This window comes from Rattus norvegicus, chromosome 3, assembly GCF_036323735.1.
Source record: "Rattus norvegicus strain BN/NHsdMcwi chromosome 3, GRCr8, whole genome shotgun sequence".
Taxonomy (NCBI): Eukaryota; Metazoa; Chordata; class Mammalia; order Rodentia; family Muridae; genus Rattus; species Rattus norvegicus.
The window spans coordinates 150,117,743-150,135,848 of record NC_086021.1 but is presented as its reverse complement, the minus strand read 5'-3'; the positions used below and the strand labels follow the sequence as shown (position 1 = coordinate 150,135,848).

At 41.2% G+C, this 18,106-nt stretch overlaps 1 protein-coding gene and 1 long non-coding RNA gene across 8 annotated transcripts in view; both read right to left on the bottom strand.

Annotated features, from left to right (window-relative positions):
• Macrod2 (mono-ADP ribosylhydrolase 2) overlaps window positions 1-18,106 on the bottom strand; it is a 2,017,257-nt gene that overhangs the window by 55,229 nt on the left and 1,943,922 nt on the right. The gene's annotated exons all lie outside the window — the stretch shown is intronic.
• Window positions 5,847-16,450, bottom strand: LOC134486165 (uncharacterized). Its single transcript, XR_010064919.1, has 2 exons — window positions 8,455-16,450; window positions 5,847-7,163 (listed from the first exon to the last, which is right to left on the bottom strand). It is a non-coding gene; the product is annotated as an uncharacterized LOC134486165 (long non-coding RNA).

Below are 18,106 nucleotides of genomic sequence, written 5' to 3'. Positions count from 1 at the left end.
TGGTAGTGTGGATAAGGGAGAGCCATCGAGCTCACCAGCTCAGTCTCCACCCTGGCTCAGATCAAGGTGCTGAGTAGCTGGGATTCAGGAAAGGGCCAGTTCTGCTGTAGGATCTTCATGACACTGGGCAACAAAAGGATAACTAGGAGGAGGCCCGGTTAGAACGGTTAGAACGCAATACTGATGCTGTCACAGAAGCCAGAGCCCTTGAACCCGACTAATGATGCATTGTAATGAATATTTGTGAGTGAAGATGTTTGGATAGGGGGCTATACTATGGGACACACTGTGACATACTACAGCTTCCATGATGAGGTATAGTGTGTGTGTGTGTGTGTGTGTGTGTGTGTGTGTGTGTGTGTGTGTGTTTATTTTGGAGAGAGGCTGTAAGGGCAAAGGGACATTGGGAATGGGGAGATAAGTAGGACTTGGGTGCATAATGTAAATTCACAAGGAATAAAAAAAGTAAAAAAAAAATGGGCAAAACAATCTAAACAGGTACTTTTAAAAATGGAGCAATAAACATGCCCACTAAAGATACGAAAGAAGTTCACTATTATTCATCACTAGGTAAAGGCAAATCAAAACAACACACTACCTTACTGTAGATAAAATGTCTATGAGAGAGAGAGAGAGAGGAAGAGAGAGAGAGAGAGAGAGAGAGAGAGAGAGAGAGAAAGAGAGAGAGAGAGAGAGAATCAGAAAATGTTTGAGGATGTGGAGAAAAGTAAATTGTAGACACTTTTGGTGGGAATAGAAATAAATTCTGCCGCTATAGAGAGCAGTAAGGATAGTCTTTAGCAAACCAAAAATAGATACACCTTATGATCCTGGTATCCCACCCCTGAGTATATATCCAAAGGAAATAAAATTAGCATACAAATGAGCACCTGCATGCTGATACATACGGTGGCTATTCACACTAAATAGCTCAGATGGAGTAGGATGAGCCCATCAGCAGACTCAAGGAAAGGAAATAGAGTATACATGTATAATGGAGTATTATTTAGTCATAAAGAAAAATGGGTGGAACTGAAGAGCACCAGGTAAAGGAAATAAGCTAACATAGGAAGAGGTGCTGCATGCTATTTTTTTATGGGCAGAAGCTTAAAAATAGCTTAAAAGTAGAACTGTGATTGCCAGGGATTGGGAAGGGTGCTGAGGAGAGGTGGGAACAAGGGCGGTTAGATAGGATCCTGCACACTGTACGCACAAAGAGTAACATCGCAGTGCAGCTCATTAATATCTACAAATAATGTGTTAATAAAAAAGGAATATAAGCGATATATTTCACTTTACAACCACACTAAGGCCAAATAATTTATCTGAACATTAAAACTAAGAAAATGCGTTTGTATAATAAAGACTATAATCAGATATTAAAATATTCTACTCATGCTTTATTCATCAACGCACATATCACATTTGCTAAGCAGCCAATTACCATTTTAGCCAGTGGGAAGCCAGGAAGGACAGTGTCACCCCATGGGGGCGGGGGCTGGGAGTGGGAGGTTCAGAGTTTCTCAACCTTGGCTGCATAATGAAAAATACCTAAGGAGATTTAAAGCGTGTTGATACCTGCTCCATCCGGAGCTTCAGATTTATTGATCTAGTGCATGGCCTGGTGGTAGGAGTCTTGAAAACTCACTAGGTGATTTTCATTAACAATCAAAGAAGAGACCCATCTGGTTAGAAAGGAACAGTAAAGAAAACACTCACTTCCATGCTTTCAAATGATGGAGGGGACCAGGGAGAGGGGAAGGAGGCAGGCAGGAAGAAAGATTTCCCTTCTAAGGACTAGGAAGAGGCTTTCCCCCTTGTTCGTACATTTAGCACATGCAAGCTGGGAAAGAGCTCCCCTACACCCAGTCTCATCCTCAACACCTACACTCACCTCCCAAACCTAAGCTCAGTAAACTGGCCACCACCAAAGCCCAGGTTGAATTCTCAAGATCGTCTCCTACTTGCCAATGGCCAGATTGAGCCCACTTGTCCCAGACAAAACTTCAGGCATAGAGTTGATGCTACAACCTAGAGACTTTGCCTGGATAGTCACTGAGGCAAGGAGCAAGCAGTCCTAAACAAGAGCATCCTGTGGTACCATGCTGACTTCATTCAATCCGGCTCCATGGTACATAATCAATGGAAATTAAGTATGCCACCCCCCACCCAGGACTTGTGAAATGTGAACCTTGATCCTAAGAGTACAGGATGGACCATGGACCACTTCTGGAAACCATCACTCCATCTGCTCCAGCTCACAATCATGTACTCTGTTCCTAGAGTGGATATTAAGACAGGACTGCTTTGGTCTTAGTTTTCTGCAATGGCTTTGCCTTCAAAACCTTCTTTACCTTCCAGACTCCTTTCCCTACACCTTTCCCTCAGAAGCAGAATTTTCAGGGTAGGCTGGTGACTCCCTGTTCTTTTTCACTCACCAGGGATGGCCTCTTAACGAGCATCTCCCAGGTATATCTCAGTTCAGTGTCTTCTGGTAGAGTCTGGATGAGAACTACCCTAGAACAAACTGCACAGCCTGGAGAACACGGGGCCCTTCAGCACACCAGCTTCTATTTCAGATTTTGACAACTGGGACACTGTCTTCCTTCCCACACCAGGCAGAAGCCAGCATCAACCACAAGGGCATTGTCACCAGGATCATTTCAAGGAGCATGGTGATTGGTTTGGCTCCTCAGCTCTATGTGTGATCTGTTTCATGTCCTGTGGCTGTGATCTGGTGGCCTTCGGAAAATGCCACATTGCTAATATTTGTTCCTACAGCCTCACTGACTGATACAGGGAGGGTGAGGACTCAGTAGCTCAGATCCCCAGTTCATAGCCCCACCAAATATCCTCATCCCATCAATGCAGTTCTGACATGAGTGGATATAAACCATTTTGTATTTCACTTGGGGCAGGACATTCCCTTGTGAGCTTGCTTGGTTTAGTTTATTCGGTAATTCCTGCATTCATTACCATCCTATTGTTTAAAGAGCACTAGCTCAGTTTTGAAAGGAAAACAGTATCTGGGGTGGGGGAATCTAGGTTCATTTTTGAAAGGACCATTTAAGATGTGTTGAGAGAGCATAGTTGCTGGCTCTGGGATTCTAAGTCTATGCTAAGGCCCTCATCACATTGCCGTTATTCTAGTTCTGAAACGGTAGTCATAAAGCATCCAGATTCACAAGACCCAGAGTAGGACTGGAGGAAGTGAGTGCCAGTGGATTCTAAGGCTGTCCCACATGAGGGATAGAAATGACAGTGTATCCTAATAGCATTTTTATTCCTTCAAGACCTCAGGGAGTATAATCTCATGTACATCTTAAGGAACAGGGGTGGAGGTAGGGTATTGAGCCATTTGGGAAGACTTTCAGAGACTTCCTCATAGCCGAATGCAAAATCCACATTAAAGAAGGCAATGCCCAAGGCAGTCTAAAATATTAAGGCTCTGATATCTTCATGCTGTTTTCTGCAACTTTTGTTGTCAGAGCTTAAACGGTACAAAACATCAGCTCTATAGGCAAAATAATACGGTATGATAAGACAAGATATCATTCTTTTATCTTTGGTCACTGTGGCTGTGATAACTGGCATGCGGTTAGATACAAGGGTAGCCTCTATAGGATTTGGTACCCAGAACAAAAAGTCACAAGACACTGATCCAATGGAAGACCTCTGACCAAGGTCCTTTGAAGGTCAGCTTTCTGCAGTTAGGTTGTATGGTGCTGGCTGGTTGATATAAATGCACCAGTGCCAACATCAAAGCCCACCTATTTCTTCCCCTTGCCTTCCTCCCTTTTACTCTTTTTTAAGATGTGATTTTTATGACTGATAATCCTATAATTAATGATGTGTAGGGAGCTGTATTGGATTTGGGCCTGGTCGTTTTGTGACTGTATAGCTCAAAGTGGCTATGTGACTCTTGGCCACACATACTCCTCTAAGATGACTGCCATAAAGTCTCGAGATTGTGGGACAAAGGCCTCTCCCATGAATTTACAGCACAGGAAGATACCATTCACGGAATGCTTCAGCCTAAGCAAAAATAAGTTATCTCCTGAGTCAACATTCGGTGTCTCCACTGCCTGACCTCATCGTCTACTGCCTGACCTCTTTGCCTCCAGCTATCACTGCCTATACCCTCATCTCCCCCTCCTTCGTGTTCCACAAAGGTCACTCCCCCTACCTGAAAGCCTTAAAAGCTGTAACGTTCATCCCAATAAACGAGACCTTGACAACAGACTCTTGCTTGGTCTCCTTCTTCTCTTCACCCCCATTGATATACAGGTAGAGCCTCTTCGGGACCCTGAATAACTGGGTCCCGCTGGCGGGGGCAATGATGCCCAAGATACCAATGTTTATGGAGATTATGAAGAGGCAAGATGCTTAGTTTAGCTCTATCATTTAAAATCAAGAACAGGGGAATAAAACTTACTCCCCTATCCTCTCAGGTGGAACCCATCAGGACTGTTACAGGAAGACTAGAATTCCAATCGTCTCTCTGAACAGTTTCTTGCAGGCACCTGATTTGTCAGGATCTAGGTTTCTACTTGCCCTCAACTGGTGTTTCTGAGAACATGGATGTTTTGGAGATGCTGAGAGCTATGATAGGATGGGTGGGGGAGAGAATGATAACAGATTACCATAGAGATGTTTCTGTCTGTGCTGTCTTGAATGTCATGACTCTATCAGCAACAAGTGGAAGGGTTTGAGTAAATAAAAAAAACAAAACAAAACAAAAAACAAAAACAGCTAGGGCTGGAGAGATGGCTCAGCGGTTAAGAGCATTGACTGTTCTTCCAGAGGTCCTGAGTTCAAATCCCAGAAACCACATGTGGCTCACAACCATCTGATGCCCTCTTCTGGTGTGTCTGAAGACAGCTACAGTGTACTTATGTATAATTAATAAATAAATAAATCTAAAAAAAAGGAGCTACCAAATACAGAAATAAAGATTAATCCGTAATCTCTAAGCCGACAAGTAGCTGAGCTCATACCCACCTGTGTTACTTTGTTGAGTTTCTTTAGAAATGCTGACTGCCACTTTCAGTCATGTATCACATGTGTTGTAGCATGTGCTTCTTGGAACCTAACCATGAGTAGCAAGTGGGAGCTCATGGAACTGCCTCCATCAATGGTCCAGTTCCTAGGGTGGCAGGCCCTCTTCCTGTGCCACATTTCGAAATTGCTGGCATTTATTATTATTTTTATATGGGGACAGAATCCACTGCAACAAATAGGCATACTATATCTTCAAGAAGCCAAGTAGTAGAGGGATTTATTCTTTTTCTTGGTGGTGGCATTTCTTCAATGAAACCTCATGGTCAAAGACATCAACAGCTAGAGAAAAGCTTGGGCACATTTAGAAGATGGAGGTAGCTAGGCTGTCCCCAGAACCCTCACCGTCCTACATGGTGCTCGTAAGGATTGCAGTGTTTCTCAGCCTTCCTAATGCTGTGGCCCTTAACAACAGCTCCTCCTGTGGTGGGGACTCCCAACCATAAAATCATTTTTGTTGCTATTTCATAAGTGTAATTTTTCTACTGTTATGAATCATAACATAAGTATCTGACATGTAGGGTATCTGATATGAGACATCCAAAGTGGTTGAGACCCACTGGGTTAAAAGAGAAGACTGGCTGAGTATTTAGAGGCAGTAAGTTACCTTTGATCCATTCTTAGATTCCTCACTGTTTAAATAAAAAGGTGACTTTGGCTTGGGGTATGGGCATCTATGTACAGCATACACGACCACAATAATTATCCCTGAATGAGTGTTTACCATGTGTCTTACACTACTGGTAGAACTTTACATATATTAAATCATACCACTCTGACAACCAATATAAGTTTGACTATGTATACAGTTTCTTAGCTTGTTCGGAGAGAGAAGTTAGCAAATCTGGCTTGCACAGGAAAGGAGACAGGTGAGAACATCAAAGTTTGAGGACCATACAGTGTTAGAGCTGTGTGGAATAAGCAGAAATGAATTAAGTGCCTGACAGGAAGATGAGGTTTTCAGAGACTTTTGCTACGTGTCCAGGTTTGTTTTAGTCTTCTCTGCACAGAAGTACTGAGGTGAATCAGCAGATGTTTCTGGAAAGAGGCTGAGCTTCCTGATGAATACTGAGCATCTTCTGAGGCTGGAAGAGCCACTCTGAACAGCAATGGGGTCTCCATTGCACACATCCCTCGGTAGATGCCGTATGTATTGAAAATCTGAAAGGAAAATCATAGGACCTGGGGCTTCAGAGGGTGTGGTGTGGAACTAGGCAGTCCCGACTCCTGAGCCTCTCTGAAAGGGGCTGAGTTAAAGTGCACTGGACACCTAGGGTAGCATCTCAGAGAAAGGGGGAAACATGTTGGGCCAAGGGACAAAGACTGTGGAAATTTACACAATGTGCCTCGATCCTCAGCCCACGAGTGGAGATGTAGGACCCTGGCCAGGGAAATTTTACTTTTCACACCTGAGTTTTTGAAACTTTACAATAGTGAAAGCATTCTAGAAAATTTCACAGCGCAAGTGACTGGTCCCAAAAGTTCTTTGATTAAGCACAGCTGTTTGGAAAAAGTACAGCAAACCAGTTCTGAGCACTGTGACAATGGTCACACTGTCCTGTGTGACTTCGCAGAGATACTCTCTGTACATTTTGGGGACACTGCAGCATCCATTCACTCATCATCCTCCTGCATCACTGCTGCTATGTAGTGAAGGCTGTGTGGGCAGTGACTTCTCCACTCTCCGTCTTATTCATCCTGTGACAATCTGTTTTCCTGGGACTCAGAGTGACTTGTCTAGCAACTCGAGGGGAGTCTCATCATTCTCTAATCCTGGCCATCCTTCAATGCAAAACACTTATAAAAACCCTCCATAAAAGATTACGTTTCTATTTGTTACACCCTCTGAAAACATTCTTCCTGTCTTCATCTTCCTGCAAGTCAGTTTTTGCTTCAGACCTTGTCATATGTTGGCGATAGCAGTAAATTAATCGCTCAGTCTTAGGAGTCTGCCCGGCAAGCCGGCTGGCTTCCCATCGCACTCCACAGGCACAGTCCAGTTTTCAAAGGAGACTTCCTCGTTCTGATGGTGAGGTCCTCTGCAGCTGCAGTCCATGTGTCTGCCCAATCTTCAGAATTGGTGAATCTCTAGATCCCTGCATCACCTTTCAAAGAGGAACTGATTAGTTTCCCCTGGACAACAAGAGGCATTCTAATCAACCATTGCTATTCTCGAATCTCATCTCCTATGGAGAAGAGATGTTAGGTGATTTACAAAGGAAATTCTCTTCTCCCAAGTCTTGCTAATGAGCAAGTAGATGAGGGAATACTGTCTGTCCCCCTTCTACCCACCACCTCAATTCCAGCCTCCTTCTGGAATGCATGGGGGAAAGTACACATTACCTCTCCTAGTGAGGCCAGCCTTCTCCAGCATTCCATGAGCAGCATGAGTGTCTCAGACATGGGCTCTGTTTCACTTCATTTTAATGAAAACGGAGTTCAATTTAAGTCTCTAACACTTGTTTTCTCTCACAGAAGAGAGCAAAAAGGGCTAAGGCTATGGGATCAACACTGCAATACATATGGCTATTCAAAATTCAAGGGTCACCGGCACTCAAAGGTAGGGTGCACATCTGAATTGCAGTTAATTAATTTGGCCTTCATTATCAACTGTTCTGAACCACAAAGGAAGCTTACCAGCTATTTTCCAACAACCAAGGGATTAAAAAAAAAAACCGTATGAAGAGTCTAAGAGACTTAGCAAACAAACCGTTGGCCATTTGGGAATATCTTAAGGCTCCCCGAAACGCACCCCATGATTGAAATCAATTAAAAGGAGCCAAAGGCTGACCTGATGAAGGGAAAGAGCTTAAATATCCCACCTACCCAATAAAGGTCCAAAAGATCCCAAAGCCCTGGAGGGAGGCCTTATGAATACTCTGAGAATTTTTAAAAGCCCGAAGAAGGGGGGATGTGAGGAAGAGAGAGGTCTCTGCTTCTAAATAACAGTGGCTCTCCTGTGGTTAGGCACAGCCTTCAGGATTTGCTTTTCAAGCTCTTTATTGAAATTGCTCAGGTCTTTTAACAGATCTCCTGTGAGGACTCAAAAGCCTTAAGCTAATTACGCTTGGCTGAGATATGCTTGATGAGACGGGAAAAACAGAGAGCTTTTGAAAGGGTAAAAAATCTCTATCCATCTGCTGGTGGTCTTACGGAAAGAATAATAGAAGAGAGGTGGAGGGCAGCCAGCCAGAATGGGGAGGCAGAGGACTCCTTTAATTACAGGGTCAATGAGACCATTACCGCTTGGAATGCTGGGAAAGGCCAGCCAAACTGGCTCGGGGAGCTGGGCGGCAGCAGTAGCAACGCTTAGCTGAATAAGCAGGTCTGAAGTGAGCCGCAAAGAGGATGGATTTGGAGGACGGAGAATTTGGTGGGCTTGGAGGAGAAACTCACTTTAAATTAGAAAAGGTGTTCTGTAAAAAGAAGAAGACTCTTAAGTTGAAATTCAGGTTTCACAACAAAGCGGCCCCCCCACCCCCTTCCTCCCTGGTTATCTTTGGTCCTCAAAGGCGGTTGCAGATGGAGCCCCAGTGACGTGGTTCTTTCTCTCTGGTGACAGTGAGACAGTTGCTTCTGTTATCCTTGGCAGTGCAGGTGAACAGCCTGCATTTGGCTTTCAAATCAATGCCCCAGGTGTTGACTCAATATGGAGAACAGCTTATGTGTGTCTCTCTAAGCACACTTGCACTTCGGCTTTTGAGTTGGTTTTTCTTTTCTTTTTTTCTTTTTAAAAATAACTAATCCCCTCAAAATTCAGCCGAGAAAAACGTTCGGTTTTGGAAGACAAACTGACTCAAAGAGAACGGCTTAGACAGAAACCTGTTTTATTTTGAATAGGATAACTCCTGCAAGTTGAGCACCGTATGTCCCCAATTCTAATTTATTTATTCTTTTAAAACGCTTGTAAATGAAACACCACTTTTGTTCTTGTGACTCCCTTATCCTCCTATGTATGAACACGAGCAAAGCTACCAGAATAATGTGGATTCAACTCATCTTGTCTTCCATTGCTTAATCTCTGCTTAGTGAGGCCAGAGAAGAAGAGCTTTGGTGTCACCAGGCTTTCTGAATACACAATTCATATGTGTATGGATTAAAACACCCCAGAGCTGCAAATAAACAGTATCCTTCTCCTGTGTCCTCACTGGGTATTTTGGTATGGTCCGTTTCCTCTTTTGTTTCCTGTTGGTGTAGAATACATTTTGTGCTTGGCAACAGAGGACACATGTGGAATAGAAGGTTGGGATTTAGTGACCTTGTATGTTCTGTGGTCTTTTTCTCATGCTTAAGTCCTGATGAGAGAGGAGAAATCTTGAGGAAAGACTCTTCTATTTCCTCCCTACTCAGGGATCAGACTGTAAACTGTTTCTCAGTTACATCAAAAGAATGGACTTAGGAAAAAGAATTCTGCTAGGTCCAGAATGGGTAAGGATATCATACCCGGATCCCTATCTCCCCAGATTATTTTTTTCATCCAAATGTTGGGATTTTTTTAGGATCCAATTTTTCTCATCCCAGAATAGAATGAAAAACTAGTAGCACAGTGGCAATAACTCAGATTCTCTGTCATCCAAAGAAAGGACTGATTGGCCCATTGATGGTTAGACATATACACGATTTGGCCTTTGTCTCCTGGATTTTTCTGAAATTATCAGAAGCCCCCAGGCATTGGGAGACTTGGGTCTGGAAATTAGACTGCATTTTTCCTCTGTGGGTTCCTGTCTTTTAGTTTCTTTTAGATACAGAATAACTAAGTGGTAGGTTTATGGACCTAAGTAAACATTTGGCCCTACCTGCAGGTCCTGGGAGTCCACAGGGATGCTACATGAGCGTTTGCATTCGTAGTGCCTGGTGTGTGAGTCAGCTGGCTTGGAGGACTCACCAAGGCTTTTACAAGTCTATAGGTGTGATTCTCGCATCAGAATTACCCAGAATCTTGCTGTAAATATACAACTCTTGTCCAGCCTCCTTTTCCAGATTGATTAACTCAGAAACTGGAGGGATAAGTCCCAGTCTGCCTATGCTTAATGCTTCTGGTGATCTGGATCAACTCAGCTGGAAGTTTTGCTTCTTTTTTTTTTTTTTTTTTTTGGTTCTTTTTTTTCGGAGCTGGGGACCGAACCCAGGGCCTTGAGCTTCCTAGGTAAGCGCTCTACCACTGAGCTAAATCCCCAGCCCCGGAAGCTTTGCTTCTTAATGCGGGGACTCATCTGCGGGAATTGGAATTCCTGTTGCCAGGAAAGTATGGACTACGAGCCTCATGCCTCAGCTTTTCGCGTTTTCTGCTTTTACTGTCTTGTCTACAGGGTATGGAAATATAATTTCCCAGATATAATTTTGGACATGCATACAAGGTTTAGTGACATCTTAATGGCCTCCGAAACAAAACCACAAGCCATGGTTACAGAAGGAATCTACTTGGGGTACAGATGAGGAATTTGCATTTCCAGTGAGTCCCAGACACTGCGGATGCTATGATTTGCTGATTCCTGAGGCACATGTTGAGAGCTACGGTTGACAGATGTTTCCCCTTCTTTGACTTCTTGTATATCTGTCCTTATGTCGATTTTCCACCTTCTTTACGCTGGGTGTCTTGTACAAATGAATGCTGGACCCATATTTGTGTGTTTGTTGAACAATGTTGGAAGTGCAACCTGAGTGACTGAGGGGGCTACTTTGTGATTCTCCCCTCCATCAATCTCGGTTTTGTCCAAAAGCTCACCCACCAATCAAGAGATGAAAGTAGAGAGAGTATAAATACGCTGGATATGTTTTCTTTAGTCGTTGTTCTGGATTTTGATGCAAAGTACTAGAGTAGCAGCGCTAATTTTAAGCCCAGACAAGACCACCAGTTTTCTCATGGTGTCTTAAGAGTTGATGCCAAAGTCCACTGAGACCTGTGATATTGGAACCCCGGAAGCAATGCCTATAAATCTACACTGCAACTAGCATTCTTTTGTACTTCTATATTTGAGATGTCACACTGATAGAATGTACTAGCTATTCTTTTTTTTTTTTAAAAGATTTATTTATTTTATGTATGTGAGTACACTGTAGCTGTTTTCAGGCACACCAGAAGATGGCATTGGATCCATGACAGATGGTTTGTGAGCCACCATGTGGTTGCTGGGAATCGAACTCAGGACCTCTGGAAGAGCAGTCAGTGCTCTTAACCGCTGAGCTGTCTCTCCAGCCCCTGTACTAGCTATTCTTATTGCTATTGTAGCATTAATGTATGAGAAAGCAAGGAAGGCCACCTCTCCACTCCTGCTTTGTATTACTAGGAAGTCTGCAAGGGACAAAGTACAGAGTTTGGAAAGTATAAGTTAGTATGTTCCCCATTTCTAAGAGCATCAAATTCATGCATTATTATTCTCAACCAAAACAATCCTGTTCCTTCCTGTATTTTGCTATTTTCATGCCTTCTGAAATTTCTCTAATGCCTTTCCTTCTCTTCCTCCTCTTCTTCTTCCCCTTCTTCCTCCTCCTCTTCTTCCACTTTTTCCTCCTCTCCATCCTCTTCTCCTCTTTCTCTTCCTCCTCCTCTTCTTCTTTCTCCCCCTCTTCCTCCTCTTCTTTCTCTTCTTCTTCTTCGTCTTTCTCCTCCTCCATATTCTCCTAGCATTTATTGTGACTGCAGTGAATAAATGGACTTCAGCTATCCCTTCCAACCAGCAGATACTAATATTGAGAAGCAAGGTTATAATACTAAATACACTGCTTAATTTAAAATATTAAAATAATATTATTAACAATATTAATATTACAGTTTCCCAAGTAAAATAAAGACTTACAGGTCACTACTTTTCTGGAAGAATCTATTAATTCTTAGTAGTTAATTAACAATTTAGACAACCCGGCCTTTTTATTTAGGAGAAACTACAGTGAGAGATAGCAGTTGCACTCTCTTATTCCCGCAATTTACCACAGGTCTAAAGGAGGCCAGAGTTTGAAACGGGTCTTGCAGAGCTAAATTCAAGGTGTTGGGGGCTTTAGGAAAGATCTTATTTCCTAACCTGATCGGGTACATAGAAGCCATTTATACATCTTGTTTCATGACCCCCTCGCTCCATCTTTAAAGCTACCAGCCTCAACCCCCTGAGGTTCCATCCACGTAGTTTCTCCCCTTACTCAGACTCTCTCCTACTTCTCTCTCACAAGCTTGTGATTCTGTTGAGTTCACCAAGGCAGACCAGGTTCTGCCCAGCTCAAGACTGCTAACATTACTGCACCTGGAAATGTATAGCACAGTCACAAGTTCCAGGTGTTAGGGCTTGGATGTCTTCTGAGTGCCATTATTTGGTTTCCTTATGGGAATCCTCAGTGTTTCCCTCTACCCCACATTTTCTTCATGAGTCAACTCTATCCATTGTGATAAAGTAGGAAGATATATTTTGGATAGCTTTCTGTACTGTCAAGCAATCTTAAAGTCTAATTACTGGTTAGCGCTTCAAAAGGCAAGAGTTTGGCAGATAAAATATTCTTTCATATACTCTTAAGGGTACTCTTAATTACTCGATTTTTTGAAAAATTTGTTTAATAATTGTATAATGGTTTCTACAGTATTTTGTTCATTGGATGAATAAGAGAAATGTGGCAGAATGTGAAATATTGACTATACCTTTGATAAGTCCTCCCTAAACTTTGAATTGTAGATTAATTAAAAAAAATATGATGAACCACAAATTCCTGAATGTTTCTTGAACTTTTTCTTCTTTTTTTAGACAAGGTCTCATTATGTAGCCCTGATTGACCTGCAAGTGCTTTGTAGAGGAACTCACAGAGATCCACCTGCCTCTTCCTCCCAAGTGCTGGGATTAAAGATGTGTACTATCATACCCAGGTTTGAGGGACTGTTCTTATAACTATATAACCCATGAAAAGTTTAAATATGATTAACACTTAAGGAGCAAACTAAATGTTAAAAGTCAAAAACAAAATTTTGTGAAATATGTCTCTAAGGAAAAAGATAGACAAAGCTAAGCACAGTAGAACCTGTCTTTGACTCCCACAGTTTGAGGAGTTGAGACCAACTTGGGCTACACAGAGATTCTGTTAGAGAGAGGGAGAGAAAACAACAACACCCCCCATCATATAGCTTCCTCCATTTTTTTTTATCTCTCTACAGTTGTTTTCAATATAACTTCAATTAAAATTGGGGCAAATGAACTATACCAAACCTGAAAATTTATTGAGTTGCTTCTAAAATAAAATATAAGTTCTAACACGAGCATGTTTATCATTAGACAGTGGACTGTTCACCCCAGCAGTTCACGTTGAAACAAGACAACCACACACAGTCAACCTGAACCCTTCCTATTGTTAAAGGATTCACCTCCCTTTTCTTCCTTCTTTCCTTTTTTTTTGGGGGGGGGGGACCGAACCCAGGGCCTTGTGCTTGCTAGGCAAGCGCTCTACCACTGAGCTAAATCCCCAACCCCCTTCCTTCCTTCCTTCCTTCCTTCCTTCCTTCCTTCCTTCCTTCCTTCCTCTCTCTCTCTCTCTCTCTCTCTCTCTCTCTCTCTTTCTTTCTTTCTTTCTTTTCTTATCATTGAAGCAGATGTCATAAAACAAATGTAGTGAAACACTCAGGCGGCAAGATCTCTAATTGTTTCCATCTTGATTATAAAAACAAATCTTCACAGTGAAATAAATGAAAAAAATAATTAACATTCAAAGTGCTCCCTGTACCACCTGCTCTCTCCACTGCACGCTGAAATGCAGGCACCTGATGTATAAATGGTAATGGAAAGAAAGTGAGTTTCCTCCTGAAACTCAGAGAAAAGTAGCACTTACATTTGAATTTCAAATCAGGATGGTACCTTTTGTACAATCCACGAGATTTGGAGGGCCCTACATCTGACTCAAGTGAAATCATTATGTTTTCTAAAGCCATGTGCAATAAATAATCTGTCCAAGATACTTAGTGTTTTGTGGCTGTTTCTATACTTAATGACCAACAACTTCTATTTAAATAAATGTTGCGCTTCTAACTCCAACCGACATCTGAATTTAAGGCTATCTTTTTCAAACTGTGAACAGGGACATATTAAATTGAGAGTGGACAATATTTTAGAATTTGTAGCCAAACTTATAAAATGACAGTATTTGTTTTCACATCCACATTATTACACTCTCCGTCTGCCTCGCCCACTTATATTATTGAATGTCCTGCACTGGGACTATGACTCTAATGGCTGACCTCTCCATACATATGGCTAACTAAGGCCTTTAGTTCAGAAATCCAGTCAAAGTCTTATTTTAGTCAGGCTTAGAGAAAGCAAAACCAGTTCAGTGGAAGTAGGTGGAATCCCTTTGTATGTATAGTGGCAAAAAAAAAAAATGCTCAAAGGAAATTTAAGATGCTATTCTAAGAGAGAACAAGAAAGGTCTTGACTAACAAAGGCAGTTCAAAGAAAGACAGCACACTTCAGAGCACAGTTACTTGTATGGGCACCTGATACCAATATGTCCTGAGATGCTGGAGGCCCTGAGCAGGCTGCTATGGAAAGCTGAGCATGGAAAGTAGCATCAGAGGGAGCCGTTGTCTTTCATTCTTCCAGCTTAGGGAGTGATGTGGAAGGACCAAGCTTGCATGGTGTTGAGGTGCTAAGCCACTCCTAGGGAGACATCTCAAGTGTATGCACACTTGGCTGTCAGTGTTGACAAAGACTTCGTAATTTGCAGGCACTTGTTTAAAATGCTCTGGTACAGGTTTTGAATAATTTGGGCTATATTCATATAAATGCTACAAGTTAGGCCCTGACAATTTTTTTTTTCTGTAGAGAGCCAGGTAGTAAATGTTTCAAGCTTTGCATTTTCCCATAAAACTTTATTTATGGAGCTTGAAATTTGAATTTTATATAATTATATATGGGTTCTATACAAAAGCCCAGCAGAGTGCAATAAATGTAATATTTTATGCTCTTTACTGACTGTAGTCTATAATTGAACATGAAAAACAGGACTCAATGAAGGAAACCATCTGTCTGTGTTTGAGCTGCCAGTGAGTCTCCAGGTCATATGCACTCTTTAGGACAGGCAAGTAGTCCCTACCTCTGCAAGTAGTTTCGCCTCTGCTTTTCCATTACTGTCTCTCATGTGTTGCCCAAAGAGACAGAGACCAATCTGACTTTAAGTCAAAAATGGCTACAAGAGACAAAGCCATGAAATAATCGTCAAGAGATGTAGCATTCATAAATATTTGTGGACCTATAATTGGAGCATCTAAATATACAAAGCGCATAGTAACATGATTGACATGTAAAAGAAATAGTAATGTATTAGTAATAAGGAACATTGATACACCAGCCTTAGCTCTGAAATTGGCTAAGAAGGGGATTATTATAAAGATGACTATAATGTGTTCATGTAGACGGTATAGCAGGTAGCAAGACATGAAAAGTTGGTGGGGGTAAACAAGTTCTTATTTGGCCTCCAACCTCTCTGCTCTGGAGAAACCTGAAGTGAGCCCATCGGTGGTTTTATCTGCCTCACTCAGTTCCAGTTGCAATATCTAAAATAGATTCTGGCACAGATTACACCTCATCAATATTGAACAAGTGAATGAATGAGTGAAGGTCGGAATGAGTGAGTGAATGAGCGAGAAAGATGTCCGGTATTGTTACCATGCACCCAATGCGTGCACCCAAATGCTGTGAGGAGCCACTACCAGTAAGGTGAACGGGCTAGCGGGGAGAACAGGAACCTTGTCTGGTTAGAATCAGGTTTCCCTTAACTACTTTCCACATAATTCCGTGGTGAAATAAATAGTAGGCTCGATAATACAAATTCCATGTTTCTACTTCCTAACATCTCTTAAACACTGAATTGGTAACATTTTAAGTGGTCAAGATGTGATGATAGAACTTATTACATGGTATTTTCTATAAACTAAAATAAGAAAAAAAACCCCAAACTATTAAACATCACAGAAAAACCTGCAATGTTTTGGATCAAAGTCTGTGACCGTGGTAGTGAGGTAAAAACAGAGTTGATCAAAATAAAGGTTTAGCACTCAGACCTAAACAGAAGGGAAACAAGTAGGCTAGCTTTGTGAAATAGTATCAAGTCTCAGGAGATTTAGATACCAATGAATTACAAATTCTGTGGGAAATTCTCTTGAATTTTGAACCATTAAAGATTTTATTGACACAGGGACATACCATGTGAAACAAGCAGCTATTGGTGGCTGAATAGAAGTAACTTAGAAGTAGCACTCCAATCTAATGAAGCTCATAATTATGTTCTTTAACATAAATTCTTTTGGTTTGCATTCTCAAATGTGATGTATAATAAATTGTCCTGTCTCATTCAGTCTAGAAGGATATTTTTAATAAATATATAATAAAAGTCCTAAGTAATAAGGAATTATTGTATCTTATGTTAATTAGTGAGATTTAGTTTTTGCTTAATAATACATCCTATATCCTAGGCATCTTGGAAGAATATGTATATATATATATATATATATATATATATATATATATATATATATATATACACAGTGCAGCCAAATATACAGCAGATATCCAAGTACAGTATAGAGTACAGTATATGGAGAAAAGCTGTCCTCACACAAAAGGATAATACAGAGCTGGAATCTCTGATGTGTTTGGAGGTTACTGTCCTTTCCTGACATAACATGTAATACTACCTCAGTATTTTAACATAGTCTGGTTGGCAAATCGAATAGTTAGCAAGCATGAATTCAGTGAGGTGGATGAAAGGGTTGAAATGGCAATTTTTACCTTCAGTATACTGTTCAGTATACTGAGATTTCACAGTGGGCCAGACATACGCATTCCTGGTGTCATTTCAGCGGGTGCTGAGCTGTCCCCAGTACTCTCTGTGGGATAATCTAATGCTAGGTTCATGTGCTAAGGTTTGCAGACTTTCTATTTAATGGACTATTTTATGTAGCTACAGAAGAAGTTGGTGTATAGAAAACAGAATAATAAAAATGAAATTTTCCTAACAATGGCAATGATTTATCCGTGGTGGGAAGGGGGATGACTTTCTTTGTCCTTCTTGATATTAACCACTCGGAAAACATCCGTGCTCCTGAGTTTTGTTTGTAAGGAAATATTCAGAATTCATAATTCTGAATGTACTATGGCTATAACCACAATGTGTACACATACCTATTTTTCTACTTCATCACATAGGTTATAGCTCGTGTGTGTGTGTGTGTGTGTGTATACTTCAAATGTTCTCTTGATATGATTTTAATATAGCACTGCTTTCTTTATTAATGAAATGATTTAAATAAAATCCTTTGCAGACATTTAATTTTGTATGATGGTCATGATTTTATCTTTCTGAAAATTGCAATTCAGCCTTATAAAACATCTTGGAGAATAATCTAAGTACAGTGTCACCAAATGTTAATAATTTATACTTGCTGTCTTTAGAGGAAGTTAATTTTATGAAATATTTAAGGATAATATATATCATAAAATATTAGATTTAAATGCAAATAAAAGTTAATCTTTTCATTACTTCTGATAAGAACTTGGGTACTTTACATACAGAGTTTCAGAACTCTAATAATTCAGAAAGGAAGAAGCTTAGCATTTGGAGTTAGAATTCTACTTAAGGACAGACAGATCTTTTTGATTTTGAAAATTACTTCCATGAGTCACATAGATGTAGAATTACCTGCCTTGGGCCAGGGCCAGACTAACCTAGACTTGAAACAAATTTAATTGTAAATGAAATACAGAGATTAGTAGAGGGGAGGAGACAATACAGGACAAGGAAGATGTAAGATGTAGCTGTATGCTAGAGGGTTCCTAGAGAAGCGTTCAGACAGGGATGAGCTGGTCCTCAATTGCAAACCTGACCCTAGCACTCACTTAAGCTTACAAACATCCTTTGAGAGCATGGTTCTTCGGGGAATGAGAGATGTCCAAGTAGTGGAGTGTCTGCGTGTGAGGCCCAGTGATCGCTGGGGACACTGTGGTGAAGACACAGGTGAGGCTGAAGTGGGAAGGTAGCAGTGGCAGATGTTTGTCACCTGATTAGAAGTCATAGCCTCACTCTG